The following is a 10,542-nucleotide window of genomic DNA, read 5'->3' as shown; positions in this document are numbered from 1 at the left end:
TCATGCCTAGAGACAAGGGCTCGCCATTAGATCAACTTCGAAATCGCTGAACAGACGCGCTGTAGAGTGGCAACCGCTGCCAAGTCTCTTCCGTAGTTGTGTCGGTCGAGTGATCGAAGAAGGTGATCTAAGAGAGGGTCCAAGCGTAGGAATTCGTTGGGGGATTTGCGTCGATGGCATAAATTTATGAAATACCCGAGCAACACCGGACGGAGGTGCTAGACGAGGGCTCCCGTTTTAGATCGAGTTTTAAAATCACCGAGTAGACGCGGTGAGGGCTGGCAACCGCTGCCAAACCTTTTTCCGAAATTGCGCCAGCTGAGTGACAAGAAAACATGATCTAAAGGAGAGTCCAGGAATAGCACCCTCGAGGGTGGGCTTCATGCCCCTCTAATTGATTCAACGTCGCCGTCCACCGTTTCAAAATCTGACATATCCATCCGCCCTGACAGCGGCATTGAATCAATGAGGGGGGCACGGGAGAGGCTCGCGGCAACCACCTCTCCCCTTGTAGCCACGATAGGCACGCAAAAAATTTTTGCTAGAGCGCCAACCACCCACCTCATGCCTAGAGACAAGGGCTCGCCATTAGATCAACTTCGAAATCGCTGAACAGACGCGCTGTAGAATGGCAACCGCTGCCAAGTCTCTTCCGTAGTTGCGTCGGTCGAGTGATCGAAGAAGGTGATCTAAGAGAGGGTCCAAGCGTAGGCATTCATTGGGGGATTCGCGCCGACGGCATAATTTTATGCAATACCCGAGCAACACCGGACGGAGGTGCTAGACGAGGGCTCCCGTTTTAGATCGAGTTTTAAAATCACCAAGTAGACGCGGTGAGGGATGGCAACCGCTGCGAAACCTTTTTCCAAAATTGCGCCAGCTGAGTGAGAAGAAAACATGATCTAAAGGAGAGTCGAGGAATAGCACATCCGGGGTGGGCTTCATGCCCCTCTAATTGATTCAACGTCGGCGTCCACCGTTTCAAAATCCGACATATCCATCCGCCTTGACACCGGCGTTGAATCAATGAGGGGGGCACGGGAGAGGCTCGCGGCAACCACCTCTCCCCTTGTAGCCGCGATAGGCACGCAAAAAAATTTTGCTAGAGCGTCAACCACCCACCTCATGCCTAGAGACAAGGGCTCGCCATTAGATCAACTTCGAAATCGCTGAACAGACGCGCTGTAGAATGGCAACCGCTGCCAAGTCTCTTCCGTAGTTGCGTCGGCCGAGTGATCAAAGAAGGTGATCTAAGAGAGGGTCCAAGCGTGTAGGCATTCGTTGGGGGATTCGCGCCGACGGCATAAATTTATGCAATACCCGAGCAACACCGGACAGAGGTGCTAGACGAGGTCTCCCGTTTTAGATCGAGTTTTAAAATCACCAAGTAGACGCGGTGAGGGCTGGCAACCGCTGCCAAACCTTTTTCCGAAATTGCGCCAGCTGAGTGACAAGAAAACATGATCTAAAGGAGAGTCGAGGAATAGCACATCCAGGGTGGGCTTCATGCCCCTCTAATTGATTCAACGTCGGCGTCCACCGTTTCAAAATCTGACATATCCATCTGCCTTGACACCGGCGTTGAATCAATGAGAGGGGCACGGGAGAGGCTCGTGGCAACCACCTCTCCTATATAAGCTATTAGTGCGAGGCTCGCTCTGCATTAGACATTAGCGAACACACCGACATCCGCCTTAAAAATCCAAATCCTTTAAAATTCCTACCAAACAGCCATTCACGACCCAATTTTTTATGAGGTCGGCAGAGGAGCAAAAGATTGTCATCGGTTAGGAGATGTGAGTTCATGGAGCCGAGGGACTGAAATGGTCATCGAGCTCATCCGATCAACTGGATGAATTTCACCTTGAAGGGGCCCAATCCAAAAGTTCCGGAGGTCATCTCCTGGAACAAGGCCCATCTTACATGCAAACTCTGCTACTGCGTAAACATAGGTTGCAATTAAAGAGAAATTGCGAGGCCGTCACAATGGCCCGAGGCCAATGGCTCCGACTAAGTCAATTTTCTCTTGCAATCACCATGCCGCCATTCACAGAGAGATCTCCCCATCCACTTGTGATGCGACGCACAGTCCAAGTGCTAGACGCGAGCTCGCCCTTGAAAGAAAGACCACTTTCCAAGACATCCCCCAAGACATCCCCCATTCACTTGTGACGCGACGCACAACCCAAGTGCTAGACACGAGCTCGCCCTTGAAAGAAAGACCACTTTCCAAGACATCCCCCGATGACACATTGGAATGACAACCGCTGTCGAACCATTCCCAATGTTGTGCCGATCGAGTTGGCACAGAGGCGACCTTAGGGAGCTCCCGCGTAGCAATCGGGATGTGCTTTCATACCCATCTCTCACAAAAACTAATCTTAGCTGTGAACAGATTTTGCCGCAATGACACCATTGGAACGACGACCGCTGTCGAACAACTCCCGAATTTGTGCCCCGATGGAGTGAGAAAGAATAGCAACTTTGGGGAGCCGCGCATCGCAAACGGGCTGGCTGCTGCTTCATTCCGCTCCTATATATAGATCCGATGTCGTTGATTTCGTTTGGAATCCAAGGTTGCATTCGTCCTTGCTCACACAAGCAATGGCTCTTCTCATCGAATGGCCATGGGGAGCTTCCGATCACAAAGGCTCCCTTGTCACTCGTGACGCGCAGCCCAACTGCTTTCCGAAATTGCGCCAGCTTGAGTGACAAGAAAACATGATCTAAAGGAGAGTCGAGGAATAGCACCTCGAGGGTGGGCTTCATGCCCCTCCAATTGATTCAACGTCGGCGTCCACCATTTCAAAATCCGACATTTCCATCCGCCTCGACACCGTCATTGAATCAATGAGAGGGGCACGGGAGAGGTTCGCGGCAACAACCTCTCCTATATAAGCTATTAGTGCGAGGCTCGCTCTGCATTAGAAATTAGCGAACACGCCGACATCCGCCATAAAAATCCAAATCGTTGAAAATTCTGACCAAACAGCCATCCATGACCCAATTTATTATGAGGTCATCTAAGGAGCAAAAGATTGTCGTCGGTTAGGAGATGTGAATTCATGGAGCCAAGGGACTGAAATGGTCATCGAGCTCATCCGATCAACTGGATGAATTTCACCTTGAAGGGGCCCAATCCAAAAGTTCCGGAGGTCATCTCCTGGAACTCTCAAGAACAAGGACCATCTTGCAAACTCTGCTACTGCGCAAACATAGGTTGCAATTAAAGAGAAATTGCCAGGCCATCACAGTGGCCCGAGGCCAATGCTCCGACTAAGTCAATTTTCTCTTGCAATCACCATGCCGCCGTTCACAGAGAGATCTCCCCATTCACTTGCGACGCGACGCACAATCCAAGTGATAGACGCGAGCTCACCCTTGAAAGGCCAGGCCACTTTCCAAGACATCCCCCGATGACACATTGGAACAACAACCGCTGTCGAACCATTCCCAATGTTGTGCCGATCGAGTTGGCACAGAGGCGACCTTAGGGAGCTCCCGCGTAGCAATCGGGATGTGCTTTCGTACCCATCTCTCACAAAAACCAATCTTAGCTGTGAACAAATTTAGAATCCAAGGCTCGTATCCATCGATATCGTCGGCACTGGGTCTATATATTCAAAGGCCATGGAGAGGTTCTGATAAGAGAAGCTCCCCTGCTCGCTCGCACAAACATCCCAAATGCTAGACACAAGCTCCCGCCCTTAGCATCGCTCTCCGGATCGCCGCAATGACACATTGGAACGACAACCACTGTCGAACAACTCCCGAATTTGTGCCGATGGAGTGAGAAAGACGAGCAACTTTGGGGAGCCGTGCATGGCAAACGGGCTGCTGCTTCATTCCGCTCTTATATATAGATCCGATGTCATTTATTTCGTTTGGAATCCGAGGCTGCATTTGTCCTTGCTCACACAAGCAATGGCTCTTGTCACCCGTGATGCGTAGCCCAACTGCTAGACGACGGCTCGCCCTTCAGATCGCTGCCCAGGCAACCACCACAACGGCACCATTGGAACGACAATCGCTGCCGAACCATTCCGAAATTTTTTTGCCAAAGAAGTTGTTGCAAAGAGAACGACTCTGGGGAGAGAGCCCTTGCATAGCAAAATCGGGATGGCTTCACGGCAGCTGGATGGGATTTGAATTCATGGAGCCAAGGGAGTGAAATGGTCATCGAGCTCATCCGATCAACTGGATGAATTTCACCTTGAAGGGGCCCAATCCAAAAGTTCCGGAGGTCATCTCCTGGAATTGTCAAGAACAAAGGCCAATCTTACATGCAAACTCTGCTACTGCGCAAACATAGGTTGCAATTATAGAGAAATTGCAAGGCCGTCACAATGGCCCGAGGCCAATGCTCCGACTACTAAGTCAATTTTCTCTTGCAATCACCATGCCACCGTTCACAGAGAGATCTCCCCATTCACTTGTGACGACGCACAATCCAAGTGCTAGACGCGATCTCGCCCTTGAAAGGCCGCGTTCCAAGACATCCCGATGACACATTTGAACGACAACCGCTGTCGAACCATTCCCAATGTTGTGCCGATCGAGTTGGCACAGAGGCGATCTTAGGGAGCTCCCGCGAATCGATCGGGAAGTGCTTTCGTACCCATCTCTCACAAAAACCAATGTTAGCTGAACAATTTTAGAATCCAAGGCTCATATCCATCGATATCGTCGGCACTGGGTCTATATTCAAAGGCCACGGAGAGGTTCCGATAAGAGAAGCTCCCCTGCTCTCTTGCACAAACATCCCCAAATGCTAGACGCAAGCTCCCGCCCTTAGCATCGCTCTCCAGATCACCGCAATGACACATTAGAACGACAACCGCTGTCGAACAACTCCCGAATTTGTGCCGATGGAGTGAGAAAGAAGAGCCAGATCGGGTCGACGAAAACGGCTAAGCCAGATCGGGTCGGCCAGCATGGCTCGGCCACCATTTTTCGCCGAGAGCTTTCGATATTAAAGCTCCCATGTAGCAGCGATAAGTACACTACGACAAAATTGCTAGAGCGCCGAGCACCCATAGCAAATTGCCATTATACCAAGCAACGCCGGAGTGCTAGACAAGGGCTCACGTTTAGATCAAGTTTTAAAATCACCAAAAAGACACGCCATGGATCGGCAACCGCTGCCTCACCTTTTCCAAAATTGAGTCATCGGTAAACATGATCTAAAGGAGAGCCAAGGAAAAGCACTGAGATCGCTTCATGCCCCTTTCATTCATTCAACATCAGCATAAACCATTTGAAAACCCAACAATCCGATCCGCCTAGACACCAATGTTGTATCAATGAAAGGGGCATGGGAGAGGCTCGCGGCAACAACCTCTCCTATATAAGCTATTAGTGCGAGGCTCGCTCTGCATTAGAAATCTGTGACAGTGCAGACAAAATCCTTAAAAATCCAATTCAATGAAAAATGTGACCAAACAGCCATCCACGACACCGTTTTTGGGGCTCGCCCAGATCGGCTCGGCCAGAATGGCTCGCCCAGATCAGCTCGGCCAGCATGGCTCGGCCAGATTGGCTCGGCCAGCATGGCTCGGCCAGATCGGCTCGGCCAGAATGGCTCGCCCAGATCGGCTCGGCCAGCATGGCTCGGCCAGATCGGCTCGGCCAGCATGGCTCGGCCAGATCGGCTCGGCCAGCATGGTGACTTGCTGACTCGGTGAGAGTACTTCGAACTGTCAAGAACAAAGGCCAATCTAACATGCAAACTCTGCTACTGTGCAAACATAGGTTGCAATTATAGAGAAATTGCAAGGCCGTCACAATGGCCCGAGGCCAACGCTCCGACTACTAAGTCAATTTTCTCTTGCAATCGCCATGCCACCGTTCACAGAGAGATCTCCCCATTCACTTGTGACGATGCACAATTCAAGTGCTAGACACGAGCTCGCCCTTGAAAGGCCGCGTTCCAAGACATCCCGATGACACATTGGAACGACAACCGCTGTCGAACCATTCCCAACGTTGTACCGATCGAGTTGGCACAGAGGCGATCTTAGGGAACTCCCGCGTATCGATCGAGAAGTGCTTTCGTACCCATCTCTCACAAAAACCAATGTTAGCTGAACAATTTTATAATCCAAGGCTCGTATCCATCGATATCGTCGGCATTGGGTCTATATTCAAAGGCCATGGAGAGGTTTCGATAAGAGAAGCTCCCCTGCTCACTTGCACAAACATCCCCAAATGCTAGACGCAAGCTCCCGCACTTAGCATCGCTCTCCAGATCACCGCAATGACACATTGGAACAACAACCGCTGTCGAACAACTCCCGAATTTGTGCCGATGGAGTGAGAAACGAGAGCCAGATCGGGTCGACGAAAACGGCTAAGCCAGATCGGGTCGGCCAGCATGGCTCGGCCACCATTTTTCGCCGAGAGCTTTCGATATTAAAGCTCCCATGTAGCCGCGATAAGTACACCATAACAAATTGCTAGAGCGCCGAGCACCCATAGCAAATTGCCATTACACCAAGCAACGCCAGAGTGCTAGACAAGGGCTCACATTTAGATCAAGTTTTAAAACCACCAAAAACACACGCCATGGACAAGGGCTCCCGCACTTAGCATCGCTCTCCAGATCACCGCAATGACACATTGGAACGACAACCGCTGTCGAACAACTCCCGAATTTGTGCCGATGGAGTGAGAAACGAGAGCCAGATCGGGTCGACGAAAATGGCTAAGCCAGATCGGGTCGGCCAGCATGGCTCGGCCACCATTTTTCGCCGAGAGCTTTTGATATTAAAGCTCCCATGTAGCCGCGATAAGTACACCATGAAAAATTGCTAGAGCGCCGAGCACCCATAGCAAATTGCCATTATACCAAGCAACGCCGGAGTGCTAGACAAGGGCTCACGTTTAGATCAAGTTTTAAAACCACCAAAAACACACGCCATGGATCGGCAACCGCTGCCTCACCTTTTCCAAAATTGAGTCATCGAAAAACATGATCTAAAGGAGAGCCGAGATAAAGCATTGAGATCGCTTCATGCCCCTTTCATTCATTCAACATCGGCATACACCATTTGAAAACCCAACAATCCGATCCGCCTAGACACCAATGTTGAATGAATGAAAGGGGCACGGGAGAGGCTCGTGGCAACAACCTCTCCTATATAAGCTATTAGTGCGAGGCTCGCTCTGCATTAGAAATCTGCGACAGCGCGGACAACTCCCTTAAAAATCCAATTCAATGAAAAATGTGACCAAACAGCCATCCACGACACCGTTTTTGGAGCTCGCCCAGATCGGCTCGGCCAGAATGGCTCGCCCAGATCGACTCGGCCAGCATGGCTCGCCCAGATCTGCTCGGCCAGCTTGGCTCGACCAGCATGGCTCGCCCAGATCGGCTCGGCCAGATCGGGTCGGCCAGCATGGTGACTTGGTGACTCGGTGAGAGTACTTGGAACCGTCAAGAACAAAGGCCAATCTTACATGCAAACTCTGCTACTGCGCAAACATAGGTTGCAATTATAGAGAAATTGCAAGGCCGTCACAATGGCCCGAGGCCAATGCTCTGACTACTAAGTCAATTTTCTCTTGCAATCGCCATGCCGCCGTTCACAAAGAGATCTCCCCATTCACTTGTGATGATGCACAATCCAAGTGCTAGACGCGAGCTTGCCCTTGAAAGGCCGCGTTCCAAGACATCCCGATGACACATTGGAATGACAACCGCTGTCGAACCATTCCCAATGTTGTGCCGATCAAGTTGGCACAGAGGCGACCAAACAGCCATCCACGACACCGTTTTTGGAGCTCAGCCAGATCGGCTTGGCCAGAACGGCTAGCCCAGATCGGCTCGGCCAGGATGGCTCGGCCAGAACGGCTCGGCCAGCATGGCTCGGCAAGAACGGCTCGCCCAGATCGGCTCGGCCAGAACGGCTCGGCCAGCATGGCTCGGCCAGAACGGCTCGCCCAGATCGGCTCGGCCATCATGGCTCGGCCAGAACGGCTCAGACAGCATGGCCCGACCAGCATGGCTCGGCCAGAATGGGTTGCAAAGATGGGCTCGCCCAGAACGGGTCGCCCAGATCGGCTCGGCCAGAATGGCTCGCGCAGATCGGCTCGGCCAGCATGGCTTGCCCAGAACGGCTCGGCCAGATCGGGTCGGCCAGAATGGCTCGCCCAGATCGGCTTGGCCAGAACGGCTCGGCCAGATCGGGACGGTGACTTGATGAACACACTTAGAGAGTCAGCTTGGCGGGGTGACTTGATGAAAGGACTTAAAGAGTCGACTTGGCGGGGTGACTCGATGAACGAACTTAGAGGGTCGACTTTGCGGGGTGACTCGATGAATGGACCTAAAGAGTTGACTTGGTGAGAGTACTCGGTGGGGTGACCTGATGAACAGACTTAGAGAGTCAACTTGGTGAGAGTCCTTGGTGGGCCGACCTGGTTGGGTGACTTCGTGAACTGACTTAAAGAGTCGACTTGGTGGGAGTACTTGGTGGGGTTTGACTTGATGAACGGACTTCAAGGGTCGACTTGGCGAGGTGACTTGATGAACGGTCCTAAAGAGTTGACTTGGTGAGAGTACTTGGTGTGGTGACTTGATGAAAAGACTTAAAGAGTCGAATTGGTGAGAGTACTTGGTGGGGTGACTTGATGAACGCACTTGAAGGGTCGACCTGGTGGGGTGACTTTATGAACGGACCTAAAGAGTTGACGTGGTGAGACTGCTTGGTGGGGTGACTTGATGAACATAGTTAAAGAGTCGACTTGGTGAGAGTAGTTGGTCGGGTGACTTGATGAACGCACTCGAAGAATCGACTTGGTTAGAGTAATTGGTGGGGTGACTTGATGAACGGACTTAAAGATTCAACTTGGTGGGCCGACCTGGCGGGGTGACTTGATGAATGGACTTAGAGAGTCGACTTGGTGAGAGTACTTGGTGACTTGGTGGGCCGACCTGGCCGGGTGACTTGATGAACAAACTTAAAGAGTCGACTTGCCGAGAGTACTCGGTGGGCTGACCTGGTCACGTGACTTGATGAACGGACTTAAAGATTCGACTTGGTGGGCCGACCTGGCGGGGTGACTTGATGAACGGACTTAGAGAGTCGACTTGGTGGGTCGAGCTAGGGGGGTGACTTGGTGAGAGTACTTGGTGGGCTGACCTGGCATGGTGACTTGATGAACGAACTTAGAGAGTCGACTTTGTGAGAGTACTTGGTGGGTCGAACTGGCGGGGTGACTTGATGAACGAACTTAAAGAGTCGACCTGGTGAGAGAACTTGGTGGGCCGAGCTGGCGGGGTGAATTGATGAACGAACCTAAAGAGTCGACTTTGTGAGAGTACGTGGTGGGCTGACCTGGCGGGGTGAGTTGATGACCGAACTTAAAGGGTCGACTTGGTGAGAGTACTTGGTGGGCCGACCTGGCGGGGCGACTTGATGAACGAACTTAAAGAGTCGACTTGGTGAGAGTACTCGGTGGGGTGACCTGATGAACAAACCTAAAGAGTCGACCTGGTGAGAGTACTTGGTGGGCCGACCTGGCGGGGTGACTTGGTGAGCAAACTTAAAGAGTCGACTTGGTGAGAGTAGTTGGTGGGCTGACCTGGCGGGGTGACTTGATGAACGAACTTAAAGAGTCGACATGGTGGGCCGACGTGGCAGAGTGACTTCATGAACGAACTTAAAGAGTCCACTTGGTGGGCCGACCTGGCGGGGTGACTTGATGAACGAACTTAAAGAGTCGACTCGGTGAGAGTAATTTGTGGGCTGACCTGGCGGGGTGACTTGATGAATGAACTTAAAGAGTCGACTTGGTGGGGTGACTTGATGAACCCACTTGAAGGGTCGACTTGGTGGGGTGACTCTATGAACGGACCTAAAGAGTTGACTTGGTGAGAGTACTTGGTGGGGTGACTCGACGAAAGGACTTAAAGAGTCGACTTGGTGAGAGTACTTGGTGGCTCGACTTTATGAGCAGACTTAAAGAGTCCACTTGGTGAGAGTGGGCCTAACGGGGCAAGTTGGTGGGGCGACTTGGCGAGCGGTATTAGAGAGCCGACGTGGTGAGGCGACTCGGCAAGTTGGTTCATTGAGATGACATGGTGAGCTGACTTGGCGAGTCAACCTGGCGAGCGAACTTAAAGAGTCGACTTGGCAACGTACTCGAGTCGACTTGGTGAGGCGACCTGGCGAGCGGGCTCAAAGAGTCAACATGGTGAGGCGACTCATTGAGTCAACATGGTGAGGCGACTCATGGTGAGGAGCTATCCTTGAGGTGACTTGGTGGGCCTACTTGATTAGTCGACTTGGTGAGCCGACCTGACGAGCTGACACGGTGAGCGGGCTTAAAGAGGCGACGACTTGGTGGGGTAACTCGGCAAGCCAACTTATCGAGGCGAGATGGTGAGTCGACTTGGTGAGCTGACTTGGTGAGTGCACTTAAAGAGTCAACTTCGTGAGGTGACTCGGCGAGTTAGCCCGCGGATGCAACTTGGGCGGGCCGACCTGGCGAACGAACTTAAAGAGGCGACTTGGGCGGGCTGACCTGGTGAGCGAACTT

This window comes from Cupressus sempervirens, chromosome 2 (genome assembly GCF_028749045.1).
Source record: "Cupressus sempervirens isolate cs-2001-9-10 chromosome 2, ASM2874904v1, whole genome shotgun sequence".
Taxonomy (NCBI): domain Eukaryota; kingdom Viridiplantae; phylum Streptophyta; class Pinopsida; order Cupressales; family Cupressaceae; genus Cupressus; species Cupressus sempervirens.
This window is presented reverse-complemented; position numbering follows the sequence as displayed.